The sequence below is a fragment of the Haemaphysalis longicornis genome, unplaced genomic scaffold (genome assembly GCF_048455015.1).
Source record: "Haemaphysalis longicornis isolate Haplotype H1 unplaced genomic scaffold, Haemaphysalis longicornis Haplotype H1 scaffold_9, whole genome shotgun sequence".
NCBI lineage: Eukaryota > Metazoa > Arthropoda > Arachnida > Ixodida > Ixodidae > Haemaphysalis > Haemaphysalis longicornis.
Window position 1 is genome coordinate 31,651,204 of NW_027526460.1, and position 27,894 is coordinate 31,679,097.

Here is a 27,894-nt window from a genome sequence, read left to right on the forward strand (position 1 = left end):
CTTCTGGCGCCTATGGTCGGTTAGCATGCATCTATTAAGAGCATGTAACGATCGTCACTGGTAGTTCTCTTCCTTGTCATATTGTCGTATTGTCTCCGTGAGGGCGAATTACTGGTTGTCCGGTATCTCAATGGGTGCGTCGCTTTCAGCATTGAAGGCTACATTGAGGCAATAAGATTGCACCGACACTGCATCAAGATTCCAAAAATAAAATTTCCGATAAGATTCACTGCAGTGACCAACTTGCGACCGCATTATTTGTTCTCTTCACGCAAAATTATTAAAACAAAGCTTTAGTGTCTTCACTGATGCCGTTTTACGCCAATACGCACTGCAGGAAAGCCAACTTTCTCTGACGATAATGATGGATGATCGCGGGCGAAGTAAAAAAAAAAAAAAGAACGGTTGCCGCGGCCGAACTCAAACGTGGGTCTCTCACGTTATGAAGCCGGCGTCTATCCGATTTCTCCATTTCGACATGGTCGAAGCGAATGTCCAGCAGCAGGTACCGATTGGCACCGCACACCCCAAACCGAAAAGTTAGGCCTACGGTGTGCACACCTGAGAGCTGCTGTGGGTATTCTAGAAAAAGTGGTACGTACCTCCAGAGTAGCATATACACACACACAGCGTGGGATTGGCCAACCGAAAAATCCACCAAGAGAAAGGCTCTCGTTCAACCATCGTCGTCATTAGACGGATGGGGTGCATTATTTTATTTCGGTCACATGTGGCGTCCGCAGAAGTTCGCGACAACCATTGGCTTAGAAAGGCAAATTGTGGTTACGGTAATGGTGCACAGTGAATTAGTGCCTGCTTAGTGCCACATTCAATTATCAAAAGAGAAACGAATGGTTTCGTGAAGTAACGGGTTTCTTACGCCAGGACACTAATGAAAGCGTAAAAGAACCGAGATTTCAGTTCGAATAGTCTAGAATTCCGATATAAAGAAGCGTAATTACCGAGCTGTCTATGAATTGTTCGAAATCAGAGTTCATGACGCCACGTATGACGTCTACGTCTAAGCGCATATTTGTAATTATTTAGTCTCGGATGACCGCATCGTAGAACCACACTGGAGGGCGGTATTACAACCAGTTTGCGCGCTTTATTGCAATGTTCTGTATAGGTTGTATTCACTGGCGAGGCACACATGCAAGCAACCATGTGAGTGCGCCGTCACTGGTTACGTCGGGCTCCGCGGGATGGCGGTACTTGTCCATGCTACGCCCATGATGTACGTCGGACCTTCCAAACTCTCCCCCACCGGACGCAAAGTAATGCCTCGATTCTAATGTGATGGCGATTAATAGCACCTCGGTTGACACCACGTTGAGAATCGGGTTGAAACAGAGCAGGCGACGCACGCCGGTGTTTTTTTTTTTTCTGCGGCGTGCGGGCGCAGCGGCACAAGCGGCGCCATGTCCGTGGCCGTTTCCACTGTTGCCAAGCGAAGAAATAGACAGCTGAACTTTTCAGTGAATACCATCTATAGCAAGCTGTATATACGGCACGGCCACTTCTCCCTTTAGCTGAAAATAGTGGGGGCAGCTCGGACACCGCTGCCACCGCGTACACCATTCAACGTCCTTTCGGGCTCCACTGCCGAACCCGCACTTACCCGCCGTAACGGTGGAGCAGTAAGGCGATGTTTCTTGGGGGAGCCTGAACCGATCGACATTTCACGCGCAGCCAGCTTGCCGAGACAGCTGCACACACGCAGCTGAAGGGAAGGGGACAACGTGTCGTGGTGCCGCTTCACCTACCAGCCAAGAAAGCCCCGAAACGTTTATCCCTTATTCGCGGGCACACTTCTTTACTTGAATAGCCTTGTTGCTTCAAATCCAAGCCTCCTGCAGACACTTCTGTTTCTTTCCGTGTGTTGCTTTTAGAAATAAGCCGGCGGAAGGCCGTGCTCACGGCATTCTTCTCAAGGGGGCGTTGGGTGGAGCCGTCGCCCCATGGTCGTCCGGTCCCCGAAAGCCGATGGCCGGCCGACGCAATATTTCCACCGGACCGTGGACCATGCGACTCGTTTATTTTTCATACACCGGCCGCCCAGTCTTGGCAGCCGCATGCGGAATTTTCTCTTTGCCATTTTTAGCGCTGGCCGCGAGGTATAAGAAAAGGTGTCTACGGGCGTGCGTTAAAGAAGGGATGTGGCTGGGGGCGGGGGGTGGGGGGTGAAACGATGCCGTCTAGAGTTTCTCGAGTGCGCGGCCCTTTCTCCGTTCTGGCGTCGTCGGGCATCATAGGCGCTTCTCGCCCAGTGTTCAATACTGCCCTCCTCGAGTGTCCGGACGAGACATTTCCATTCACTTCATAGCGCTCTTTTCCCGCTCTTCTTCTCTTAGTACTTGTTCTATTCTTTCTTGTTAAGATTTTTAGCCCTAGGCCGTTAGAACGTCGGAAACCGGCCAGTTCAGATTTATGCTGTCTTGGTGCCGTAGCTTTCTCTCCACTTACTACCACCTTCAAAACAGCGAGAAAAAAGTGTAAAGGGATATATGTATATAACAGACTCTATTTCCCCTATCCGTTCCGTGATTTATCGTCGAGAATTTTAGCCGGAGTTTTCACTCATTCGAGCCTGCCTTCCTGTTTATGGTACAGACCGAACACACGTTGCCGCCTTTTTCTCTCGTCTTGGTATTTTTCCAAAACAGTTTGCTTTTTGCTCTCAAAAGACAGCTGTTGGAAGTTTTCTCCCGTAGGCGGTAGTTTACCCGATGTCATTTCAGGCTCCCGTTGTCTATGAATCAAGGCTGTGTACGGCAACAGAGCGCTTAAAATATAGCCGGGATTTTCCTGTGCTTGAGCTTAGAGAAGATTTCTTAGGCATGCTAAAAATATTTGACACACGCCCACACACGCACGCACACACACAAACACACACACACACAAAATGGAAGGCGGAGCACTGTAATTTTATAAGGAAGATTGCTCCGCGTTTCTGACACCGGACACGTGGGAGGGCTACTAAAAAAATGGGGATACTTGAACCTTCACATCAAAACCTTTTCACATTTTTTATGTGCGCACCGAAAACAAAAGTTGCCATTCCGTTTCTTTTCTGCTCTTAAGAGACACACTTCAGTTTTTTTTTTCTTGGGGGGTGTGTACTTTAAAATATGGGCCTGGCTATCTGCCTGTGACCATCATACCGTCCGTCCGTCCGTGCGTCTGTCTGTCTGTCTGTCTGTCTGTCTGTCTGTCTGTCTGTCTGTCTGTCTGTCTGTCTGTCTGTCTGTCTGTCTGTCTGTCCCTCGATTCAGCTGCCCGGCCAAATTACGAGAAGTTAATATAGGTGAAACCTTTACGCAGTACTAAATCTTGTGCGATGCTTCATACTTCTCGACATTGTTCAGCAAAAGGATAACAAACGAAACGCTAGGCATATTTTAGGCATAAACTAACTACTTAAAGGGGCCCTGAAAGGCATTTTGAGCACACTAAATGAACTAGCGCAATCGCTAGATTGGGTCGCCAACGTCACCTGTGCCAAGTATTACTCTTTTACGCACAGCGGAAAGCTCACACTTTTGTTGCAAAGTTTGTCGCTTTTTTCTCACCCTTTCCTTCGTGTTTTTGGACGCCGCCATCTTCACATGTCTACATCATCGATTCCCAGATGTTCTTCATGAGCTAGACATCCTGCTATTGGGCGGCTTTTTCACGCACTTCCGGCAAAGAGATGAGTCGTCTGCTCAGCGTCGGCTCGCCGGCTGATCTGCCAGCGGAGTGCCGGAGTGCTTTGACATTTTACGACAAACGAAACAAGTGTAAACAAACGCTTAACCGTTTGTATTGAATGCAACACGGCCATAACACGACGTGGATTTTATCTTACGTGAGTACGTACCATAAAGAAAGTCCCGTGGCACTTCTTTGGTGCAATCGCAGAGAACGCCCTGAGCCGAATGCCCGGGTTTGACGCGTACATTTTATTCAACTTCAAAACAATCCAGAGATGCGTTTCGAACGAACGCAACGTCACAACATGCGTTGCAAGTCTGAACCGCGATTGACAGACGATGAGTTGCCTCCTCCTGCCCGTCGTAAATACGGCACTCACCTCACACCCGGTTTGCGGGGACGAGCAGCAAGTCACAACTCTGGCGCGCAAGCGAGAAGGCTTTTAGCCAGGCACACTGCACATACCCCATGCGAGGTTGAGTGGTAGTTCGAGAAAGATAATCCAGACCATGGGAAGCACTATCCACCCGCAGAAGTACAATGTCGCATTTCATCGCGAAACGAACGCGTCCACAACACACAGGAGGCGATGCACACACACACACACACACAGCTTCGGTCGCTGCATTGGCTTAGCTGCCAGCTTCGTTCGGACAATCAGCGATGCTACGACGATACAGAGCTGCGTGAGGACGACGTGCTAACCACTTCACGTATTTAAAAACACAGGGGCAAAGAACTAGGTTCATCGGAAGCAAAAAATCTTTCCTCCGTTATAGTGCCTGAAATATACTGGCTAGTGTGCCGAGGGCGGGCTCCAGGCGGGCGCCAGGAGCGATGTACGCGGCCGTCTGCCGCTTGGGGCGCTGCCGTGCGGGAGTGTGCGCGTTCATCCGGCCCGAGCAGATCGCGCGGTTACCTCCGAGCTGCGTAGCAGACGGCAGCGGCAGAACTTTCCATTCCCGCTTGCGACGAAAGCGAGCGAAAGCGACGGGAATTCTGTCGCGCAACCAAAATTTGTCCCGACCATTCGACAAAAACGATCGTCGCGCGACAAAGCGACGGAATTCCTGCCGCTCTCACTCGCTTTCGTCGCAAGTGCGAACGAGCCTTTATGCGCAATCTCCGCCCCACATAAAACAAGCTCTTGCTTGTCGCCTGAGCATACGGTTGATATCTGACTACGTTACACTGTGCTTGCCAGTGTATTTAAACGATGTCACTAGGTTTGAAACGTACGCGCTCGGCGTGCAGCTTTGTAAACGCAAGCGGTTTCACATACGCACGCTATTTTGCTGCTAATAGAGTTTTAGTACAGCGTTTGTGGCCTTTGCATACGCTAAACGCTAATTTTTTGCGTCCCGCTACGTGACACCGCGATGGGAGTTTTAGTAGAGCGTCTCATCAGTTTCGCGTAGCGACACACTAATGCATACGGCGCCATCTGTCAAATGTTTTCCGAAATGTCTCGCCGGCTGATCTGCTAGCGGAGTGCCGGAGTGTTTGGACATTTTACGACTATCCAAACAAGTGCAAACAAACGCTTTCCCGTCAGTGTAGAATGCAACACATGGGTGCAGCTTGTCAGAACACGGGTTCTCGCTGATCGAGTGCAGCGTTGGTTTGCTCTTCGCCTTCACGTTCATCGCCGCTGATAAAGCGATCCGATCCGGCGCGTTTTGTGCACGGGTTCTGTGTCGGTTGAAAATGTCTTTTTTCACATGCCGCTGGTAGTAGGAATTACAACCACCGCAAAATAACACCCGGCACCAGCGGGGCCACATCTGAGACCGCGCTTTTTGGATAAACAGTGCGCGGTGCACCAAAGGGAACGAGCGCACGATTCTCCCCACGCGGCTGCGAGTTCGCCGCCGATACCAACTGCAGCCCTGCAGCTACGTACACGGCGAAAGGGCAAGGCCAGGCCACACACATGCGCCCAGGTCATTCGTTCGCTTTTCCAGCCTGTGTCCATGGTGTCTACAGAGATGAAAAAGCCGAAAGAGCTGGCCCGTAGCAGACGGCAGTCTGTGGGAGCGCAATAGCGGAAGTACGTCACCGCTGAGGAGCAGAACATCATGGGAGGGGAGGCCAACAGCGAAGAAATAGTTGAAAGGAGGAGGAAATACGGCGCGGCGATAATTCGCAGTTTTTGATTTACGATTTCTCAGCTAATACTCATCGCTTTAACAAAATTCTTGCAGGAGGAGATTGCTAATACATTGCTTTATTTGGTTACATGTACATCCATGCATCGGCGGAAGGCATTTCAGGACCCCTTTAACTGATATTAGCAGTGCTGCTACACCCCCCCCCCCCAACCGCAAGAAACAAGTACCTTAACATAAATACCTGACAAAGTGGAAGGGATTACAGCCCCGCCGGTAGCGTAGGGGTCATCGCCCCAGACGCGTATTCTGGGGGTCATGGGTTCAGATCCCACCAGGAGGGCATGCTTTTCTGCACTTCCTCTCTCTTTCTTTCAAAAAGAACTGTATCTGTTTTAAGGATAACAAATGACCTACCATATTTTCCCATTTACTTTCTTTGGCTTACTTGACGGCGTACCTTACTTCTGTCTTGATTCAACGAGCCCCTTATTTCCCATTCTCATTTACCCTTATATATATATATATATATATATATATATATATATATATATATATATATATATATATATATATATATATATATATATATATATATATATATATATATATATATATATATATATATATATATATATATATATATATATATATCGAATCAGAATGGGAAATGAGGGGCTCGTTGAATTAAGACAGAACTAAGGGTTGGCAGTCAGGAATGCCTCGGAAAGCAAAGGGGAGAGCGGGGTAGGTCATTGCAACAGATGAAGAATTTTGAAAGACACAAAGTGGAGAAAAAATGCCCGCCGGGTGGGATCCGAACCCACGACCTCCAGAATACGCGTCTGGTGCGATGGCCACTACGCTACCAGCGGGGCTGTTTCTTCTCCACTACCTCGGGTATTTATGTTAAGGTATTCGTTTCCTGCGCTTGGGGGTGGTAGCCAGTGCCACTCGGACTACACGGGGTGAAGGGACCTTCTTTTTAACCCCCGGGCCACTACTCGGACCGTGACTTGGGCCGGGCCGTGAGTCATGGCCCGGGGGTTGAAAAGAAGGTCCCCTTCACACCGAGTAGTCTGAGTGGCGCTGGCTACCACCCCCCAAGCGCAGGAAACGAATACCTTAACATAAATACCTGAAAAAGAGGAGTGGAAACAGCCACGTCGGTAGCGTAGTGGTCATCGCACCAGACGCGTATTCTGGAGGCCGTGGGTTCGGATCTCACCCAGCGGGCATTTTTTCTCCACTTTCTTTCTTTCAAAATTATTCATGTGCCCGAGCCCGAACGAGCATAATCTACTCAGTAATGGAGCTGCAGCATTCGGTGGCCGCGTAACTGTGAAAATGATGCTTGTTCGTACGGCTTGGAGGAGTAGTCGTATATATCCCGTGCCGATGCGGCTGATGTGAAACACGTGCCTCTCGGCTTGTTTCCATCAATATTCTCGAAGCATGCAAAGTTTTCTTAGGGTAGCGGCGTTAACCGAAGTTTGAAAATGCGGTTTGTATCTTAGCGAACACCCGACGTGCTCACAGAGGCACACAGCCAATGGGAGTGCTCGCTGAAAAGGATCACTGCTAGTCATAACAATCAGCCTCCCTTTGTTCGAAGCGTGCAAATTAGCCATCCCCCGAGGCGAACCATTCTGTGCGCAATTGAGTCAATATATTCTTCCGTTACTTTGAGCAACCCTCGCGGGATTTTTAATTCTGAATGTACACCCTTTGTTAAAATTTTGTGGGCCAATCCTAAGCCTTCTCGACCAAAAAGGATTCAAATAATCGGCTTTTTCTTTAAACGTGACAAAAATATTTTAAGGCAGTAAGAAAGAAACGTGTTTTTTCAAGCTTTCCTGCATAAAAAAGTTTCAGCCTCACTCGGGACGTAAGCTTGCGCATTGAATTTTTTGCCGCCTGCACGTTTCCAGCTTCGCCCACAAAATTTTGACAAAGACTGTACCTCAAGGCGAGCGTATTGTTGCGGAAACACTAAAGCGACCGCATGGCTTAGAAAAAAAAAGAGTATTTTGTGAAGGGAAACCTCATAATTTGCCGGTAATGCCGTAGCATGGCAACAAAACAAAGCTATAGAGGCTTCTGAAAAGTTTGCAGTTGAAAAAATTTCATAATTTTTTTTTTCTGCAAAGAAGGCGCGGTTCATAAAGAGGAAAGAGGGACGTAGCCGGTAGGCGTGTTTGGGGGTTCTAACCACCGTGAAATTTTTTTCAGGTAGCGTGTCAGCAGAGTGCTAGTGTTCCTTTTGGCCAAACTTGTACTTTACCGTAACCCATTATCCCACCCCCCCAAACCACCAACGAAAAATTTGTGGATCCGTCCCTGATGCGAAACATTCCCTGTGGCAGCACCCACAAAAGTTTATGCGTGTGTTCTTTCGTCGTCTGTGTGTGCGTGTGTGCGTGTGAGTGTGTACCTGTCTGTGAGCCAGACAGATAGCCAGCCAAGACAAGCCAAGGAAAGCCCGACAGTCACCCAGGGAAGGGCAAAGCTTAAAAAAGTACTGATATTAAGCTTTCCACTTTTCTCACCCCAATACAGATAGGATGAGCAAAATATTCAGCAGGCATGAATTTCAACTCCTGAGCCCTAATTTCACTGCTTGATCCATTCACTCTAGTTTCGCCCCAGTAGTCCTCTGTAGAGCTCGTATACGACCTTCAACCTTTTATTCTGCAGTGGCTACATTGATCTCAGAATCGCGCCCTACAGCTACAGACTGCTCGCATCAGCAGTTTCTTTCTTGCTTTAAGGTAATCGAGCAAAAGTCTACTTTCGTTGTTTTCGTTTGTGTTTTCGCCTCAAAGTTTTGTTATCAGTTCCGGTACACGCATCGCGCGGCGTTATATATACAGCTCCTTGGAAGTTGCCGCAGCACTGAGCAAGAGAAATGTGATACGGGAAAGCGCGCCTCCTGGCGACAAACTTCTCCTTCACACCCTCGTCACGGCGTGAAATGCGTTGGCTCGCATTTCAAGTGTGGCGACCGTGTTACCCTACCTAGTTACGACACTGCGACACAAAGAGTTAACAGACACCCGAACGTGAGTGTCCTCGCAAGCGGCAAGCCTTGTTCTACCCCCTTGAAGAAGCCTCTATTTTATTTCCTTCTTTATACTGCTAGTATGCGTTGCGAAGCTTGAGGTTTAGAGACAAATGGCCGGGCCAGACAGAGCCAGGCGTGTCACGAAACCTCGTAGACGTAGGGAGAACCATTTGTCTTAAGCGCTTCTCTAGTTCGTGATCTATATCCCCGCTCCCACGTAGCTCTCTATTTCCCTTACCATTAACTTTGTTGCCTTTCGTTTTTTTTTTTTTTTTTCATCTCACGTGCCGCCGATCTGGGCGTTTTTTGCTTATTTTTCAAGCGGGCTGTAAGGAAATGGAAATATCAGCCGCGCGCATTGCGAATCGAAGTGGTCCTGCTGACGGTACCTACAACCAATGAAGCGCTCGGCAGTGGATGGTATTGCTGAGCCGAATATTTAGAAGCGTGGAAAGAGTTAGGTACACCCGCTATGTTCTTACCAACCAAGCTGGAGTCGTGTTTGACAAGGCGGAAACACACAGTGGACTTTCTTCTAGATTTCCCGCATTATCGCTGCACCAAGCTTTGACTCTTCTGATAGATCATTTAGAGATATGACTCAAAAGTATTAATCTAGTAAAATATATAGAACACCCATGTGCATGTCGGAAGACTCACTCACTCACTCACTCACTCACTCACTCACTCACTCACTCACTCACTCACTCACTCACTCACTCACTCACTCACTTACTCGCTTACTCGCTAACGCTGTCTTGCTCTCTTGTGGTATCGCTCTCTTTCTGTCTTGCTCTCTTGCTCTATCACTCTCTTTTTGTCTTGCTCTCTTGCTCTATCACTCTCTTTCTGTCTTGCTCTCTTGCTCTGTCGCTCTCTCGCTCACTTGTTCCCTTGTTCACTCGCTCACTCTCTCGTTTTCTCGCTAGAGGAAATAAGAGTATATAAGAGTCATAAGAAAATAAGAAAATAAAAAAATTCGAAACGCCTTTTTTTGTTTTTATAGACACTCGTGGTCGGTGTCAGTTTTTAATTGGTGTCATGCGTTTCCCCCAACCAGTCTGCTTCAGTCCAATTCTTGATTTCAAGAGAAAGTAAAACTAAGCGGTCTGAAACTAGTTTGGCTGCGAATGGCTGCAATCAACCCCGCAAAGACGAGTCATTTTTCTTCAACCGGCTAACGTTGGTGCTTAGCAGCGCTCACTGCGCATGGTTCGCTTGCAACTACCCATCTCAATATTTGTGTGCAGCAATGCATGCAGTGGTGCGAAGTTTCCAGCTTTTCTTACTCATGGCGCGGTTTGATCGTTCGGATTGAAGCCTCATGGAAGTGTACGCTTATTATGACAGAGGGTGTATTTCCGATAGCTCGGAGCTCAAATGTCAGTGCAGCAGTTTAGGTTGCTCTTCATTTTATGCTTTGTTGTGCGCCGTGTAGAAGAGCATAAACTTACAATCTGCAAGGAAGTCAAACACGCTGTTGTAAAAGGCAAGAAATGAAACAAAATGTAAGTAAAAGAAAGCTCGAAACATAGTTCTTCGGCTGGTTTTGTCGTTATGGAGCCAAGCTGCATGGAGCGCTGCATGGAACAATTTGGTACCAAGTACAAAGTCGTGAGTGCTCGCCTGTTTTTGTCGAGCACTCATTTAGAGATCCATTTGTATTCCGGCAGTCAATGAGAGCTTTCTCTCGGTTCCGACACACTGCCCGAGGGTAAAAGGATGCGAAGAACAGAACATAGGATGGAATACACGAGCGAGCTCTTGAGTGCGTGGAGCGAGCGGACTGTAGGCGAAGAAAAAGTAACGAACTGATAGCGGCACTCACATCAAGAACTAAAAGTAAACTGGAGGACCGGGCGAAATGGTCCGTGCATACGGGAGTAGCTAGCGCTGCACGGATTGCTCGCTGTCGTTTCTCTGACCGAACCAGCGTACAAGCACACGCAAGAAAAAAAAAGTAATCAGAGTTCTCCAAGCTCTGACTCAGTGAAAAGCGAGAAAGGTATGTATATTCTCATAAGTTTCTTCACTGTTGGCTCGTTCAATTTACGTGCTGAAGTTACACCTTGGTTATGAAGTGTGTCGTAGTTGGAAAGCATAGAATTACCCAGATGCCCTGGATATATTTCTAAGGTGCGCCGGAATCTGGGCACATGGGTGTTTTCTCTTTTTTTTTTTTGCTTTACGCGGGCTGGATCTAACCCGCTGCTTCATTCTCTGTAGCCCAACGCCTTAGTAACAAGCCACAGCGACGGGTCCGTCGTTGGCCCGTAATTCGTTTGCGTTTCAAGTTCTTTGTAGTTATTCTTAAGAGGGCCATGCAGACAAAATGAAAGCTTGCCTTCATTCGAAAAATTGCCTCGTTAGTATCACACTGACGCCACTTTGAACGCAAACTTCACTCAAATTAGCTTTATAATTAGGGAAAAATTAAATTTAGTGCCTATTCTTTTTTATAGCAGCTAGAATTGTGGGTTACACAATGAAAATTACCAGTGCACACGTACACGTAGAAGCAACGGTGCGTACTGCACTCACTTCGCCAGTTACGGGTGCCCAGCCGTCCGGCGCGTTGAGCTTACACTGGCCAACTGGCATAAGCGACATTGTCTACGCTCTGACTCTATTTGTCGAGCATACCAAATGTTTAACAAAAAGAATACAAGCAACCGTAACAAACATTACCCGACCCGAATCCGCTCAAAAACAAAGCTAGGGTGGAGCGGTCCCGAGTGGTATGGTGGCACCATCTAGAAAGACTGACGCAAACAAGGCGTTCCGCCGTTTGCTGCCGCCCTAGTCCGCATACTTACGTTCGTTTCAGCACTTGCACTCGATACGTCATTGCAGACGTCACGAAACATGATTCAGCAGGACAATCAAGATTTTAGCTTTAACTGTTTTCTTTCTTGGTGAATAAAGCTACGTTTGGGGCCGGACAAGCACTTGGGGCACTTTAATAACCAAATCTTTCGAATAAAACAAACGTGTATTTTGTCTTTATGATCTCTTTAAACGCGTAGCGCTAAGGATCCTGTAACGCAGAAAATCCGGCGTCACCGATGGAGTTGATTGTGCGCGAAAAGTTGGCTTGAGAAAAAAAAAAATGCCGTAGGGCCATCTAGCGGTGTCAACTTAAACTCAAGGGATCGTAAGGCGCTGTCCCAACAGATGGCGTGCTCACAGGAGCGGAACTAGTGCCACTAAATAGGCTACGCTAAGCGGAACTTAAAGTAGTATTGGAGCGGGCTTGTTAGCACATGCTTATATTTTGTTGTTAGTCAGCGCTCGGTCCTGCAACTCCATCTTGTCCCGTTGAGGCGCTGTTTATTATGAAAAGTGGAAAGTTTTCACAGCTCGCAGGCCCCTCTAGGGCTACGATAAAGCCTGCGCTAGGTTGTTATGCGGCTTGCAAGCGAATGATAATACGATGCTAACGGGTAAGATAACGCAATAGAGCTCCACTATTAATGACAAAGCTTATAAGGTCCTCTAAATTGTTCTTACAAGTACAGAATTAGGCGGTACTCAAGACACTTCTACAGAACGGGCGGGGGAAAACGTTTTAAGTGTTTGGACTAGTACTGGCCGTGGTCCGTAAAACAAGTTGAATCACGGCAGTTTGGCGGTAATCTCGAAAACTGAAGGAATGTGTCAATATCGAGGGACTTACAAATCCTTGATCCGATAACACAGCTCGGATAGTAAATATCGGCACGATCATTCTCTGCGTATCAGCGTCTTCAAGAGACGTACGTGACGAATACGCGCTAGCCATTACGAATAATGCATGCTATGCGGTAGCCATGAAATACATCAGGCGTGGTGCCTTATGTACTTTACCGTAGAAGACGTCTCGGAAGTAAAAGAGCAAATGAAGACAAAATACGTGATATTAGCGCTATGTGATGTGTCGCATTTAGTTTCAAATAACACGATTTATGTATTTATGCGCTTGTATCACCGCGCCGTCCAATTTATTGTGTACATCGTGCTTGTGAAATATCGCTCTTACTCGCGGCAAAATCAGTTTAGACACAAGACCAACATTAGCTTCTCCCCGACTTACCCTTGATGAGGGTTAATCTGCCCGTGTAACTACATCAAGTGATTTACGCTTAGATCGAAATCAACGATCGCCGCAGGTAAAGTACTACCGTTCTACCATGGCTGATGTTCAAGGGGCCATAAAGACAAAATGCAACTTTGTTCTATTTGAAAGAACTAGACTTTGGTAGCTCAGTCAGTTCCATTCTAGCAGGGGAGAAGGTGCTTTTTAACCTAAAAGAAAACGCGCAAAATATTGAACATCTTTCAAATTTCCCACCATATATAGTGACGTAATATGGGAAGGGTGACGTGTTATGGACCGACACTGAAACATTTTTATCAGTGTGCTAACTGCGTGTTACCATTCAAGTGAAGTGATCAAACGGAACTACAGGCTCCACTACCATCTCCAAGTCGTGCTTTCAGGTGGTGGTGCAGGTCGGAATCCGCGAATTGCACACAGAAGATTCTGTGACGTCATGCAAAATTGCCGAAAAGTGTCTAAGGAGTTGCCACTATTGATTATGTTTCCTTTAATGTTTCGCTTATTGTAGAGTAAGCTACACTGGCCGAGGTTGAGCAGTTTCACATGTGCCGTAAAGGACCGTTCTGCGCAAGAGCGAGGAACATTGGATTGAATTGGCTTGGCTTGGATTGGCTTGGGTTGGGTTGGGTTGGATTGGGTGGATTTGGATTGGGTTGGATTGGGTGGATTGGATTGGATTGGATTTGGATTGGATTGGATTTGGATTGGATTAAAGTTGATTGTGTTGGAGTGTGTTGCGTCATAGCCGCGGCAGACGCACTGGCGCCGGCGCGTGCCCAGGTGTGCGCCTCAATTGCGCAGTAGCCAAGTCTGTCGCTGCACCGGAGCCGCTTGATAGCCGTTTCGCGTGGCTCGTGAAGAGCCGTGCTGAGCATGCGCGAGGAGCAGTGACTGGACAGGGGCGGTATTCTCGTAACTGTCCCTTTTGAAAACGTCCCTTTTGCGTCCCTTTCATCGTGACGAACTCCCGGTTAAGCAGTGGGCTTTGGCAGTAGGTTTATCGCACTTGCGTTACGTCACTTCCTGTTGTTTGCTTTTAGCCAATCAGGGCTCGCCAAAAGGGACACTTCTGAAAGGGGCGCAAAAGGGGCAAAACTCGAGAATACCGCCCCAGGACTGGACTGGACTGTACTGGACTGGATTAGACTGAATTGAACTGGACTTGACTGCACTAGACTGGATTGGACTGGATTGCTGAACCTTAACTCACGCTACGTATATCCTGGCATAGCAGAGCTAAGCTACTACTAATTTTTTGTTTGAAGTTGGCGATAAAATTGGTGTTGTTGTTATTCGGACAAAACAGCATTTTTAATGAACCGAACTTGCATTTCGTCTTCATGGCTTCTTGAACGAGTCCGTTTTTTTCGTGTCAGCACAAGGTTTCAGAGTGATCGGTCGCGACGAGGTAAAATGCGGACGAATACTAAGCTTCTTCTACGACGCTGCCCATCTATATTGTCAGACATTTCGTATTGAAGCGGTAATCAGGGCGATAAGCCATAAAAAAAAACTGTAGGGCTATGCTTATGCGTCGAAATTCTCAGTGGCCATCGGGCAAATTGTCCATTATCAGTTGAAAAATCCTTGCAAGCTTCTTACCGAGTGTCGTACAAAGAGCCCTCTCGGGGCCTAAACGGTCCACTAAAAGACGGAAAACAGAGTCTGAGAATCGAATAAATTTTGCACAGCTGCTTCTGACGCCAAGCGTATACACGAACGCCGCTTGCAAGTCTTCGTGCCGTTTAGTCGTAGGGGGACAAATTGATATAATTAATTCTGAAGAAGAAACACCATCAGCAGTATAAAGCCGGTTTGGAAGCTAAAACACACAACTTCGGGAGATTAAAAGAAGCTGAGGGATTGAGAGCTTTTCAGGTAGAGAGACTTCGTACTGGCGGCTCGCTAGGAGAGGATATATAGTTCGGAGAGGAATAAAAATAAGCTTTTTTAACTTTCTGACGAGAAGCTAAAGTTCCGAACACTCTGTGATGACTTTAACAATGCAGAAGATTAATGATAAAAGCGTTAGTCCCACGGCGAGTAGATATCGCGCCAAAGTGTTCCCATAATTTTGCACAAGCACATGCGTTCAGATTACAAAAGAGAGAGAGAGAGAGAGAGAGAGAGAGAGAGAGAGAGAGAGAGAGAGAGAGAGAGAGAGAGAGAGAGAGAGAGAGAGAGAGAGAGAGAGAAGGAAGATCTTTGGAGGAGCCTAAGCTCTTTTTCTGAATTTTAAATGCGATGTCATAAATGTGCAATTTCCAACTCGGCGCCCTTGTTTGCTGGTAGGTGTGGCGCTGCTAAGTGAGGCGGAAAGTGTGTGCGAAGCCCGGAGGTGGTGCGTGCTGAAATTCCGCCTTCCCACATCGACACCACCACCACTACCATTTTCATCTTCGTGATCATCTTCTTCATCATTGTCAGCATCATCACCACCATCAGCAGCACCACCATCATCATAATCACCACCACTACCACCACCACCACCATCATCATCATAACCATCGTGATCCCAATCATAGAGAGAGAGAGAGAGAAACAACTTTCGCTGAGCCCATTTCAGGTGACGCTCGCAGGCGTCAGACGGGGTGGAACCCTAGTCACGAGTCCCATATGAGTCCAATAGCTACTGGCCCCTGGACGCGAGCTCTTGCTGCGTCGACAGGTCGGGGCTGGACATCAAGATCTCCCATCGCTCGGGTAGGGGGGGAAGGGGAAGGGGGAGGGAAGGTAGAGGATTCTTGAGCTCAGTACACTCCGCCAGTATGTGCGGCAGGGTGCCTTCCGTCTTTTTGCAGAACGGGCAGATGGGGTCGTGTTCTGCCGGGAACATCTTGTTCAATAAAGCTGGGTGCGCCAGTGACCCCGCTTGTGCGCGGCGCACTATTGTTTGTTGCTTGCGGTCGAGTTGCTGGTGCGGCACGGGAAGCCTGCACCTGGCGCTCCTGTACAGCGTGGTAATCTCGCGGTAGCTCGTGACTGGGTGCGGTAGCTCCGACTCGTCCTCGTCCCGGTCTGCTAGTTCGCGGGCGTAGTGGTCGGCGAGGGCGTTGCCTTCCACTGTCGAGTGTGCCGGAACCCACACGAGCTCTACGTCTTGTCCCGGTGGGCTGCGCTTTGCGAGAATTGCCATGGCCGCGTGGGAGACGATCCCCTTGCGGTAGTTGCCGTAAGCCGTCTTGGAATCAGTGACGATCGTATGCACGTCTCCGTGCGTGAGGGCGAGAGCGATGGCCATCTCTTCTGCTTGGCTGGCATCGGTCGTCCGTAGCGACGCGCTGGTCACCAGCTTGTCGATGGTCGTGACGGCGGCCACTGCTTTGCTGCTGTGCTGGGGAAGTGAGGCGTCCACGTAGAGGACCCGGGGGTCTGCTTCCAGCTGTCGGGCGAGTGCCTGTGCCCGCGCGGCACGCCTCTCGTCGTTCCTGCCGGCCTGCGTATTGCGCGGCAGGGGCTTGGTCTTGAGCGCTTCCCTCCACGGCGGAGGTAAAGGGTGCTTGGGTATCTGTGGTTCGATGGGCCAACCAATCTTCCGAAGGACTGCTCGGCCGTGCTCAGTCTGGCTCAGTCGCACTCTCTGGTTGGAACGATGAGCCTCTATGAGCTCGTCTACCGTATTATGTGCCCCCATGTCCAGCAGCTTCTGCGTAGACGAGTACTGGGGCAGGCCCATAGCCGTCTTGGTGGCTTTCCTTATGATCGTGTCTAGCGTGTTCCTGTTCGCCTTCGTTAGCTGGAGGTACGGGGCCGAGTAGGTGATGCGAGACACGATGAACGCTCTGACCAGGCGGAAGGCGTCGTCTTCTTTAAGTCCTCTGTTCCGGTTCGCAACGCGTCGGATCATTCCGGTGACCTGTTCGGAGGCCATCTTGATCTTAGCAATGGCCGCTGTCGCCTTGCCGTCTCGTTGTAGCAAGAGACCGAGGATGCGCAGCTGCTGCGTGGGCTTGACGTCTACGCCGTCGATGGTAACGACCACATTCGGCGGCCATCTTGATCTTAGCAATGGCCGCTGTCGCCTTGCCGTCTCGTTGTAGCAAGAGACCGAGGATGCGCAGCTGCTGCGTGGGCTTGACGTCTACGCCGTCGATGGTAACGACCACAAGAACGATGCCCAATCATAGAGTTTCATACTAATAACTCTATGATCCCAATTACTGTCGTCGTCTCTCTTCCTTTGCGTCTTTTTCTTATTCTCTCCGTTACCAAGAGCCCTGGCCAATCAGCCTTGTTAGGTTTGGTAGGACTAACGTTTGGTAGGTTTAACACTTGGTAGGACTAAATAACGTTAAGCCAAACGACGTGCCGAGCAACGTCAAAGTTAATGCGCGTCAACCTGTAGATACCGGTTGACCGAGATGTTGGACGTCATAGTGTAGCGTTAGGCCTGTAGCCTTATACCCATGCATACGTGCGCATACCCTGGCCGCTGAGTCTCCAATTGAACGGCGTGCTGTTTGTGGTACATTTGTAGCCCCATTGTATTGTATTGTATGCATGTGTTTATGGCCCAAGGGCATCGAGGCCAAAGAGCGCCATGTCAGAGTGAGGGGTCTTTCAGTCAGTAAAATAAAGTTTGAAAGGACGTGAGGAGGCTAAAAAATAAATCATTGGTATGGGGGTGTAAAAGGCCTACAGTCTAAAACGCTGTTAAAAATATAAAAATCCTGGCATATACCATCTTGGAATTACGTGCGGTAGGTAATAAATTTTGAAAATCCAATATCTTGAATGTAAGTTAAAAGGTGATTCGTGGGAAGCATAGCCCCATTGTTCGTTTTAGCCAATGTACACCTGCGTTCCCAGTCACGTGACGCATCAAAGCCAACGGAGCCGTCAGTCAATAGGCGCTTTCTTTTTCTTTCTGTTATGTTCTGCTCTTTTGGTACCCAAACATCTACTGTGGTTGGCCCTCCTAGTGTTTTCACTCTAATTCATTGACTAATTTATTAATTAATTCATTGACTGATCTGTTTGCGTGAATTAAAAGATTGAGTTTGTTAGCCGTTTTATAAGGCGTTGTCTTTTACACCCCTAAGGGCAAGTGCCACTGTTGACGAGCTCGATTTCAGAGTTACTGGATATATACAGTTGCGAAACTCCCCATAGGACCCATGTATCAAAAGTCGGTCTTCGGTTGACCCCCTGAGCCGGCGCAAGCACGGGGCAAGTTGACTAGCCTGTTGTCTGTCGGCAGGACGTTGAGGTAGTACTCAAGTGCTTGGGGCTGCTGCCGTAAGTAATAAAAGGAAAAGCCTCAAAAACACAATTTAATTTCACGTAATTAACGTATTTTAATTTAAAAGCAATCTTTATTTTACAAAAAAAAATTGTATAATAATAGTCTAGCGGAGTTAAGTGTTTATCTCTTAGGAGCCGCTTACGTCGATTTGCCCCTCCGCTTCCACGGAGCAGGGGGGATAGCGCAGCCCGGATTCTGAAGCGGAGTTTCGCAATTGTATATATTGAGTAACTCTGCTAGATTCGAACTGCAGGGGACATTTAGACTTATGTGGCTTAAGATGTATGCATGAGAGCGTCATCATCATCCTTTCCTTTTGTGTCTTTTTCTTCTTGTCCTAATTACTGTGGCTGATAGCCTCAGTCACTCGGACTTGTTAAGCACATGTTCAGGCTGAACAATAGGCGGCCCGTATGGCAGCCTCCACGACCCGCCATGCAGCGTCAAACTCATTGCGTATCAAGCTGTGAGAACCGTTTCAGGACTTCAGACGTTAGAGAGCAACGTTAGGCTTAAAGTTAACGTGGACATACCAGCGTCCCGCCCCTCTTCCTCTTTCTCTGCTTCGGCTTTCGGCTCTAATGCAGCGGCGGCGCCGACACTATGGTATCGTTTTAGAACCACGAAATCTGAGGAGGTATAGTAACAGTGCCTCCGCACCAAAGTATAGTTCAAAAATGCGCGCCAATTCACCATGTGAAGGAGGTTGGAAAGCGAAGCTGTAAACGACATCCACAACGATTACCCATGCGACATCACTTGAACTCACAGACGTGGCTCAGCGAAGAGTGAAACCAGAGGCAAGTGAAATGCACTAAACCACACCCTTTATTCCAGGCGGGCAGCACAAGGTTGCAACCGTCACCACCAAATCGGCCCTTATAACCTGTGCTTCAATTACCACGACATCCACGCATATTGCTGAGGAACTGGCGATCGCACTCGCACTTATTCACACCAAGAGCGCGGTCATCTTAACCGACTCCCAAGCTGCTTGTCGGAGCTTCTTGGCGGGGAGGGTGGCCCCACCAACTTTCCGCCTCCTCTCGCAACATCAGCCACAAAGAAACGTCGCCCTCGTCTGGACACCCGCCCACTGTACATTGACAGGCAATAATTTTGCCCACCATCAAGCCTGCGCACTCTCCTCCCAGGCCCCAGAAGAACAAGCGGAGTCCACACCACTGGTTACGTTTCAGGACATCACACAGTACTATCGACTCGACAGGCAACAATTCCCTCAACCTCACTCCAAGCTCTCCAAATCAGAAGAAACGACTCTTCGCCGCATCCAAACGAATACCTTCATCCATCCAATTCGCTTACACCACATTTTTCCTACTCAATTTCCCGCCCAATGCACTTTTTGCTCTAAGCCTGGCACAATCGTCCACATTTTATTGGAGTGTACGCATAACCCTGACCTCCCACCCTTTCCTTCCCCCCCTCCCCCTTCATGAGCTGTGTGAGAACCTGATCACCAGCGACCACCTGGACGTCCAGCAACTACTGGCATCTAGGGCGTCGGTCGCCCGGTCGTCACTTGGATTCCCGGACTAGGGAACCACTCCTACTTTATAAGGCTCATTAAAGTTTCATACTACTACTACTACTTCAAAGAGATATTTCTTGCTAAGTTTAAATCAATGCATGGTTCTTGAGCAGTGGTTGGTTGAGTTGTATTGGTAAAGCACATGAGTGGAAACTATTCTTTTTTATAAAATGAAAGGAAGCTCAAACCCGGTGTTAGACGATCTCACTTCTCCTCCGTCTCTGCTCCCGCCGACGGAGGCGACGAGTTCGGCGGCAGAGACGGAGGAGAAGGGAGATGCCATGCGTTGGTGTGAGCTTCCTTCAATATTTAGAATTCCTAGCTCATGCGCAAGACGCGCACACGGCCGTTACACGTGCCGTGGGCGGTGCGCACAGCGGCGCGAGAGGTCACGTGACGCTATCATGTAGAATTCAGCGAGAACGCAGGGTGTAAACCCGCAGATGGGCTCGGTGAGTGCACGGTCTGTCTCCCCCGTTACCGCGTGGGCTCGTAGCTCAATCTGTAAGACAAAGGGCTCTCGCTCCGTTTTCCTATTCGTTCCAGGTTTGATTCCTGGCGGTGCCAGTAACTTCTTTTATTTGTTCGCGGGAGTTTTGTGTTGACACCAACGGTGGCGACAGAACCCCTGGGATGTAGAGGTAAAAAACTTCGCTATCAAATGCCGGGCGCCGCTACGGGACCAAGATAATCCCCGTCAAAGAGTTCTCTCTTCCTTACCGCGTCCCTTAACCTCCGTTGACCCACCACTCCCAAAAGCCATAGAGTCTGCCTTGCTCCCAGTAATTCTCTCTCTCTCTCTCTCTCTCTCTCTCTCTTCTTCCAGCGATTAGGCTCAAAACCACGCTGAAAACACTGCCGTATTGTTACTTTTTGATGTACTCTCCTGCGCCGACCATACAAAGAGTAGAAAATGAGGGTCATCTCATTATTTCTCGTGATTTCGGGGATAAATTAAAGGCAAATCAGACCTGTGCTTTCATTAGACTAAGAAGCGTTCCTGAGGGAAAAAAGGGGGAGTAAGTTCGTTTTACTAATGCATTAGTGATAACAAATCCCCCTGTAAAATACAATCGGGGGGGGGGGGGGGGAGGAATCGATAATTTATTGTCCTCGAAGAACTATGCTGCGGCAAATCATGCCACGAGAGAAAAGCTCAAATAGGGCTTTTTACTCTTTTATAGTAGGTATAAATCCGGGAATAAAAAATATAACATTCGACAAATAAAACAAAGTAAGCTTGAGAATACACTAAAAATCAAAGCCGAAAAACTGCCGGCGCGCTTCCTGGCGATGAATTATTTATGCGACTCGAGGACGGCGACGTGAAAAGGCAAATGTTTAGAAGGAGTAAATTTGCGGAGCGGTAGGGGCAGTGGGAAGTTCCGCTTGTTTTAACAAATACGAGCGACAAATTTTGAAAAAAAGGAGAACGACTTTCGCCAAGGTTAAAGAACGTGTGTCAACACCCGGGACCAGCGACCGGGACGCGTTTGTTGACCTTACAACTAGGGCTTTTATTGCTACCTTTTTGTTGCAGGGAAGAACACACGATAGTCTGTGTATTCGCGCATATTAAGCATGAAACGCTCTGCGTAAGCCTCTGCTCAAAAGCCTTGTGTGTGTACAAACACTGTTAATCGTGGCATAAAACAGTGCAATAGATGAAAGAGGGAGAAAGAAGTGCACACTAAAAATTTCACGTATTGTGTCTTCACCACAATCCTCCAGAATGACCAATCGAAGTGGCCTAGTGTGCGAATACGGCGAATGATGCACCCCAATGTAGGATCTGACTAAAAAAACGCATTGCGCAATGTTCCAGTGCAGAGCTCTTTAGGGGCTCGTCTTGTCGTCGTAGCTCGATCGCTGGACCCAAGAAGAGCCACGGCGTTCCGTCGTAACGGCTGTCGTCGCGGCGTAACCCAGAGGCTTCGAAAGCCAAGCGGTTTATATAGTCATAAGCGTTCGAAACTCGTGAACCGCTGGCGCTCGTCACACATCTCCCCGTTGTTTAGCGCAAAGAAAACTAGGCACATTTGAGGCAGAATATACGTAACTAACCGGCAGCGCCCACGTTCATTTAGTTAGGAACGCTCGTTGGGTTGGTTTTTATGATAGTAAGTGAAAAAGAGTGGCAGTGCAACGCCGGTACACGCGCGAGGAAAAGCAAGCACAAAAAGAACAGAACTCCCGCTGGCGCAGTTTAAGGCAGGGGGCGCGCGAGCACAGCGGAGGCGGGAAATTTGAGTTGCATTGTGTGGTAGCAGTGAGCGGATAACGGCGCTACAGCCCATTATGCCATATCACTGCTCTGCACTTCCGACAGATTTCACATTGAGTGAACGGCTTGAATTTTTTCACTCAGATCGAATGTTCAGCCACGTCATTCGCCGAAATTACACACTAGGCCACATCGATTGGTGCATTCTGGAGGATTGTGGTCAAGATGCCCCACAAGGACCTATTAGAGTGTGCGCATGACTGGCTCTGATTTGCAACGGAAATTTTATTTGAAGAAACAGAATATATAACGTACATGCGCCCTCGGATCTAGTACAAACCAAAGTTAAAGTGTGCTGGCAGTCACACTAAAAGGGCAACAGAACACAGCTAGAAACCGCCAAGAAAAACGCTCGACTTAAGTTCCCGCATTCCTGTCAAGGCTCAGTAACTTGGCGCATCAGCTGATTTGGGAGTGCAAATGAAGTATCGCAGTCAACAAAACAAAGCGAGCAGCCCCATGTGCGGCAGTGCGCAGGTGAGGCGAGCCATGTCACTTGTTTGGTAGTTTTGGTGTTCCGTAAGTGGAAACGTGCACACAATTATCTAATTGCACAATGTACATTTTACCGCAAGCCATGTGCGCGCGTTACAGAACGCCTGTACGGTAGGGAACGAACTTACCAGTGAGAGGAGGCGTACTACAGAAGCACGCACAAAGACGCCACATTGGCTGTTGCTTTTAGCGTCTCCGAGATTATTACGCGATTCAGCTTTTAGACTGAAAGTTTTATTACTCCAGGTATACAAACCTAGAAAATGGCTCGTTCCTCGTAGCGTCCATCTGACCTTCCAGGTCTCCCAAGGTCAAGACTCATGGGGTTGCGCAGTTAAAGCGTCTAACCGCTTGTTCGTTTGAAGGGGGAGGGTACGGAGAGGGGGACAGAGGAAAGATGTAAGGGTGCGTGCCATAAGAAAATGTTACAAGGAGGTGCTGCTTACATCCAAATTTACTGTGCGTCAACGCCTACAGCACTGCCTGCGCGCAGTAGGGTTTGTGTCTTTTGTCTTGTGGTGCAGTTGTGTGCGCGTTCACTGCTCCCTCTCGGCGCGAAAGTCGAGCTCTCACTCGGTTTACCGTGTTCAACCATGACAAAATTTTCCCAACCACGTTTAGATGCGAAAGCATTTGCGGTTTTGGTGCGTTGTGCTTTTACTGATACGAACACCTCAAAAGATTCACGCACACAAAAAAAATCTAAGCCTCTTTCTTAAGAGAAAGATTGTTAAAACGAGAAGCTTTCTCCAATGGAACCCGTGTCCACGTCAAAATCCAAAATCCGAACCGCTTCGACCGTGTCAAAATAGCGCAATCGGATAAACACCGGCTTCGTAACGCGAGGGACCCAGGCTCGATTCCGACCACAAAAAGCGTATTTTTCTTGGGGCGCTTGATGTTCCTCCGCTTATAATCATCATCGTTTTGTGAAACCTATTGTGTCAGTTGGAGTTCCCGCGGTGCATTTTGCGCGACAAACGGCGCCACCAGTGCGGCATAGAAAGCTTCGCTTTAAAATAAAGGCTTACAATCACAAAAGGAAAGGGAACGCGTGGGAAAGGTAACCCCGAAAGTAGTAAGCTTTGCAGAATCGGTTCAGTGTATTTGCGTTACCTACCAGTGCTCTTAAGGAATCCACCGCGGAGACGCGCAGCTCTCATTGGCGACCAACTGTTGCTCGTGGCTTGTCCGCGCACGCAATCCCACCGAGACCGTCTTCCCACCCTCTCGAAGAAGCCCGGCTTCTCCACTACTCGGCTTGCCCGAATAATTCTTCTTCCCCGCGGCGACTCAACAGACCACCTCCTCCCAACTAAACGCGAGCGGGGGCCCATGGCGGAAGCTCCCCCGTGATTTATGAGCCCTCTTTTAAGCGAACCCGAAATTCCGCGAGCTTCCTTAATATTTCTTTGCCGATCATCTGGCTGCCGTCTACTTTTATTCTTTTTCCTGTTTTTTTTCTCTATATCGAGCTGTCGTGAAGCGTTTTTTCTTCTTCTTAGCTTCAAAAAAAGAGAGACGTCGAGTGGAACCATAAATGTATCAGAGAGCGAACGGTTAGGAGCCGTCCCTTCGAGCAACCTTTCTCAGCCTTGGACAGGGGAAAGAAAATAAAATAGGAAAACAAAAACAAAATGGCTTGGCCGAGAGATGAGCGTTATTCCACGCCGTTCCCAGTATTCGGCTGGGTGCTATAGCTACCGTATCACCTTACCGTACTTTCACCTGATTCCTTCTGTCCACGTAGTGTGTTTTTAAATAACTGTCTTTTGCTTTTTGCTTTTACGTTGTTGGTCATGCACAAATAGGAGTGGTGTTCAAGGACAGAAGATTTTTACTCTTGATATAACATGCGGCGAACGCACTGCTGTAAAATATAAAGCTATTCATTTCTTGCTTATATATTTCGCTTTTTTTTTTCTGTTCTAAAAGATGGATACTGGGTGGCGCGTAGGGAACAACACGACCATGACTACTGTTGAGTCCCTCTTGAGTCAGAAAAACCAGAAAGTAATGCTTCTGCTTTAAAGCGAAGCTCTCTGCGCCTGACTGATGGAGTCGTTCGTGGCGCAAAACGCCAACTTTGCACAATGAGTTTCACAAAGCGATGATGACCATGATAAAAAAAAGAAAAAAAAAGCGCTTCACGTGGTACGAATCGAACCTGGGTCCTTCACGTTGTGAAGCAGACGTATGTCCGATTGCGGCATTCCGACACGTTCGCAGCAGTTCGGATTTTGGACTTAGAGTTTAACTTAGGTTGCATAGGAGAAAACTTCGCGTTTTAACCATCTTGCTGTTAAGAAAGGGGGGCTTGATTTTTCCGTATTTCTGTCCTTCTAAGTATTTACGTTTCATTTCTTCGGAATAGACGGGGCGGGGGACGCTGGAAGTCAGCTTTACGTGCATCAATTTTTTGAAAGCTATGGCAAGCCAGCACTCGTAAAATACTCCAAACGGAAGTGTTCACGATAAGTTCGAGCGGTCTGAGCTCAACCCACCGCGTTGTCCCGATAATACCAGCATACCAGTAACCGCCACTTGCAAAAAGATATTGTAAATACCCATGTCATTTACAATAGCTATTTGTAAATAACAAACAGTTATTTGTATTTACAAATAGTTATTTTTAAATACAAATAACTATGGTAAGAAATTCAAAGCGGCACCTATGACTTCTAACGTATGTAGGTGCGCGAATTTTATTGTTTAAACAATAAGCCGCGCCTTGACTACGCGACAAACGGCCGTTTATATGGTAGTCTGTTAACTATAGTGCCAGTAATCAAGGTGAAACCATTGATTTATTGTTTCGTATATTGCCGCGATGTCTGGCTTCTTTTTTATGTCGTCGGAGGTTTAGCAAATGACAGTGAGAAACGTGCTGAATGTTAGGTCGCACATTATTTCCTTCTTGCCTTTCAGGGGTGCTAATTGGAGTGGTCGTATAATATCTTTGTTTCCGGGATGTTATAAAAGTTAAAGGGACCCTGCAACACTTTTTAAAAATTTTTTTTGAAATATTAAATGCTTGCTGAACGCAGTCACCCAACACAACCAGTACTTAGACAAGAGGGTCGCAAAGTACCTCAGCCAGAAACTACTGCTCTATGCCCATCAGATAACTTGTAAACTCACGCAAAAATTTTTCTTTCTTTCCCAGTCTTGCAGTTTTTAGACGGCTCGAATTACGTCACTAAGGCGATGTAACGGATGTTGGTCCGTTTTCCTTCAGTTGCAGCAATGAGCGCTTTTCGATAGCAACTTAAAAAAAGCCACAAAAAGAAAGCAGATCTGGAAGGCGTATCTGTTGCGACAAGCAAATCATGCAGTGCCACTCTGTGCTGGCGACTACTATAGCTTTCGCAGTGCTTCCAGACGAGAAGGAAAGACGGAAACAGCTTATCGAAAGTGTTGCAGCGTCCTCTAAGGAAGTTTCACACAAATGACAGAAGTCGGAGCCGGATAGACCGACTGTGTCCATTTCGTGAACAGGCGACTTCAGTGCGCAGGTATTTCCAGGGCGCACACGGGAAATGACCCCCGATTGCTTGACCGGCAGGGTTGTTGTAGCTTTGTGCTGCAGTCGTAGTACACCCCTGTATTTTGTTTTGTTTCCTAATGTGCCTGGATACTTTTTAAGGGAACACTGCTATCGACTAATGGCGTCTGCTTGTGTCAGCCAGACACTCACGGGACATTTGGTTGATACAGCGATATCAACCAGGTATACGTATCATATACTGTCGCCCCGTTCCGAGCTCTGAAAATATTGAGTTCGTTTGAACCATAGATAAAATACAACAGATGGCGCGAGCAAACATGGCTGTTCCTTATCGTCGATGAGAATAATAAAAGTTCACTTTTAAAAACGAGAGTGTTGTTTGGGCTACATAAACCGGAAAAATGTGGCCTGTCTGTCTGCCCTTCGGTTCAGCTATCTGGCGGAAAGTTAAATGAATTCCTGAACGAGAAGCTTACAGTATAGCCAAAACCTTTTCGAGCCACTAAATATGGAAACATACTTCTTACTTGTGAACATTGTTGACCAAAAAGAAAACATTCGGCATATTTCAGGCAAAAAAATCAATGAACAACTGACATTCGCAGTGTTGTTTTAATTGAAAACAAAATTGAGTACGACTCAGCGAGCAATGGAGCGGAAGACGATAGGTGTAACATTAGGGACAAGAAGAGAGCGGAGTGGGTCAGGGAACAAACGCGGGTTAAGGATATATTAGTAGAAATTAAGAAGAAGAAATGGACGTGGGCAGGGCATGTAATGCGAAGGCAAGATAACCGTTTGTAATGAAGGGTAACCAGGGATTTATACACACGCCCCTAACACGCCCCCAACGCCACCCCAGAAGGACTTCGACACCCCCCAAAAAAGATTCCACAACCACAAGCACCCTGCCTGCGGATTTATACAACACCCCCCTCCCCCCCCCCCCCCAAATCGAAATTCTGCATAAACCCCTGAGGGTAACAGAGTGGATCCTTAGAGAAGGCAAGCGTGGCAGGGAGCGGCACAAAGTTAGATGGGCAGATGAGATCAAGAAGTTTGCGGGGATAAACTGGTCGCAGTTAGCACAGGATCGGGATAATTGAAGATTAATAGGAGAGGTCTTTGCCCTGCAGTGGGCGTAGATAGGCTGGGGATGATGATGATGATGATTATTATGTCTGCGATATATAAAAAAATACTCGTTGAAAAAAAATCATTTTGACCTAAAAACACAAAATAAAGCTGGCGCGAGCCTCGACCTTGCGTCAGCGTTCAAATTTAAACAGTAACAAAATGTTCCAGTAGATGGTCTGAGCAGTGGAACGCGGGAAATTTGGATTCACTTTAGCAAACGTCCTCCGTGTTTATCGTGGTAGGATCGAAGGAGAGGGGAAGAGCATGAGAGGTGGGCAGGGCTGGGAAGAGAGGCATAACGTGGCAGGGGCGGCAAAAAGACTGTGGTCTTCTGTCCACATTTGCCGCGAAGTGAGCAGATATGCAGCCACACAACCCCGGCGACACACCCTTCGAAGCACAACGCGTGATTCACCGGGCCCGCTGTTGGCGCCTGCGGGCGCCTACAGCGGTCGCCACTGCCGCTGCGCCGAGGCAGCCAGCCACCCACGCAGCCTCCCATGCATGCGGCGCTGGGTCGTTTCGGGCAACGTGACTCCTCACGCGCCCGGCGAAGAGGAACGGTGCGTTCGCCATGAATGAACGCCGCGTTCGCTCCAGCGAACGCCGCGTTCGCCCGGCCTCCTTCTATGAGCGCTGCACGGAACCGAACGGCTTTGAGACGTGGTCAGCAATACATCTAAATCAATGATCCAATCAAGCGAAA

The 27,894-nt window shown here is 48.1% G+C and overlaps 1 protein-coding gene and 1 non-coding gene across 3 annotated transcripts in view; one reads left to right on the plus strand and one right to left on the minus strand.

The window, feature by feature from the left end:
* LOC144152432 (suppressor of lurcher protein 1-like) overlaps positions 1–27,894 on the plus strand; it is a 481,850-nt gene that overhangs the window by 109,418 nt on the left and 344,538 nt on the right. The window lies entirely within an intron of this gene.
* Positions 6,607–6,679, minus strand: Trnat-cgu (transfer RNA threonine (anticodon CGU)). The gene has a single exon. It is a non-coding gene; the product is annotated as a tRNA-Thr (tRNA).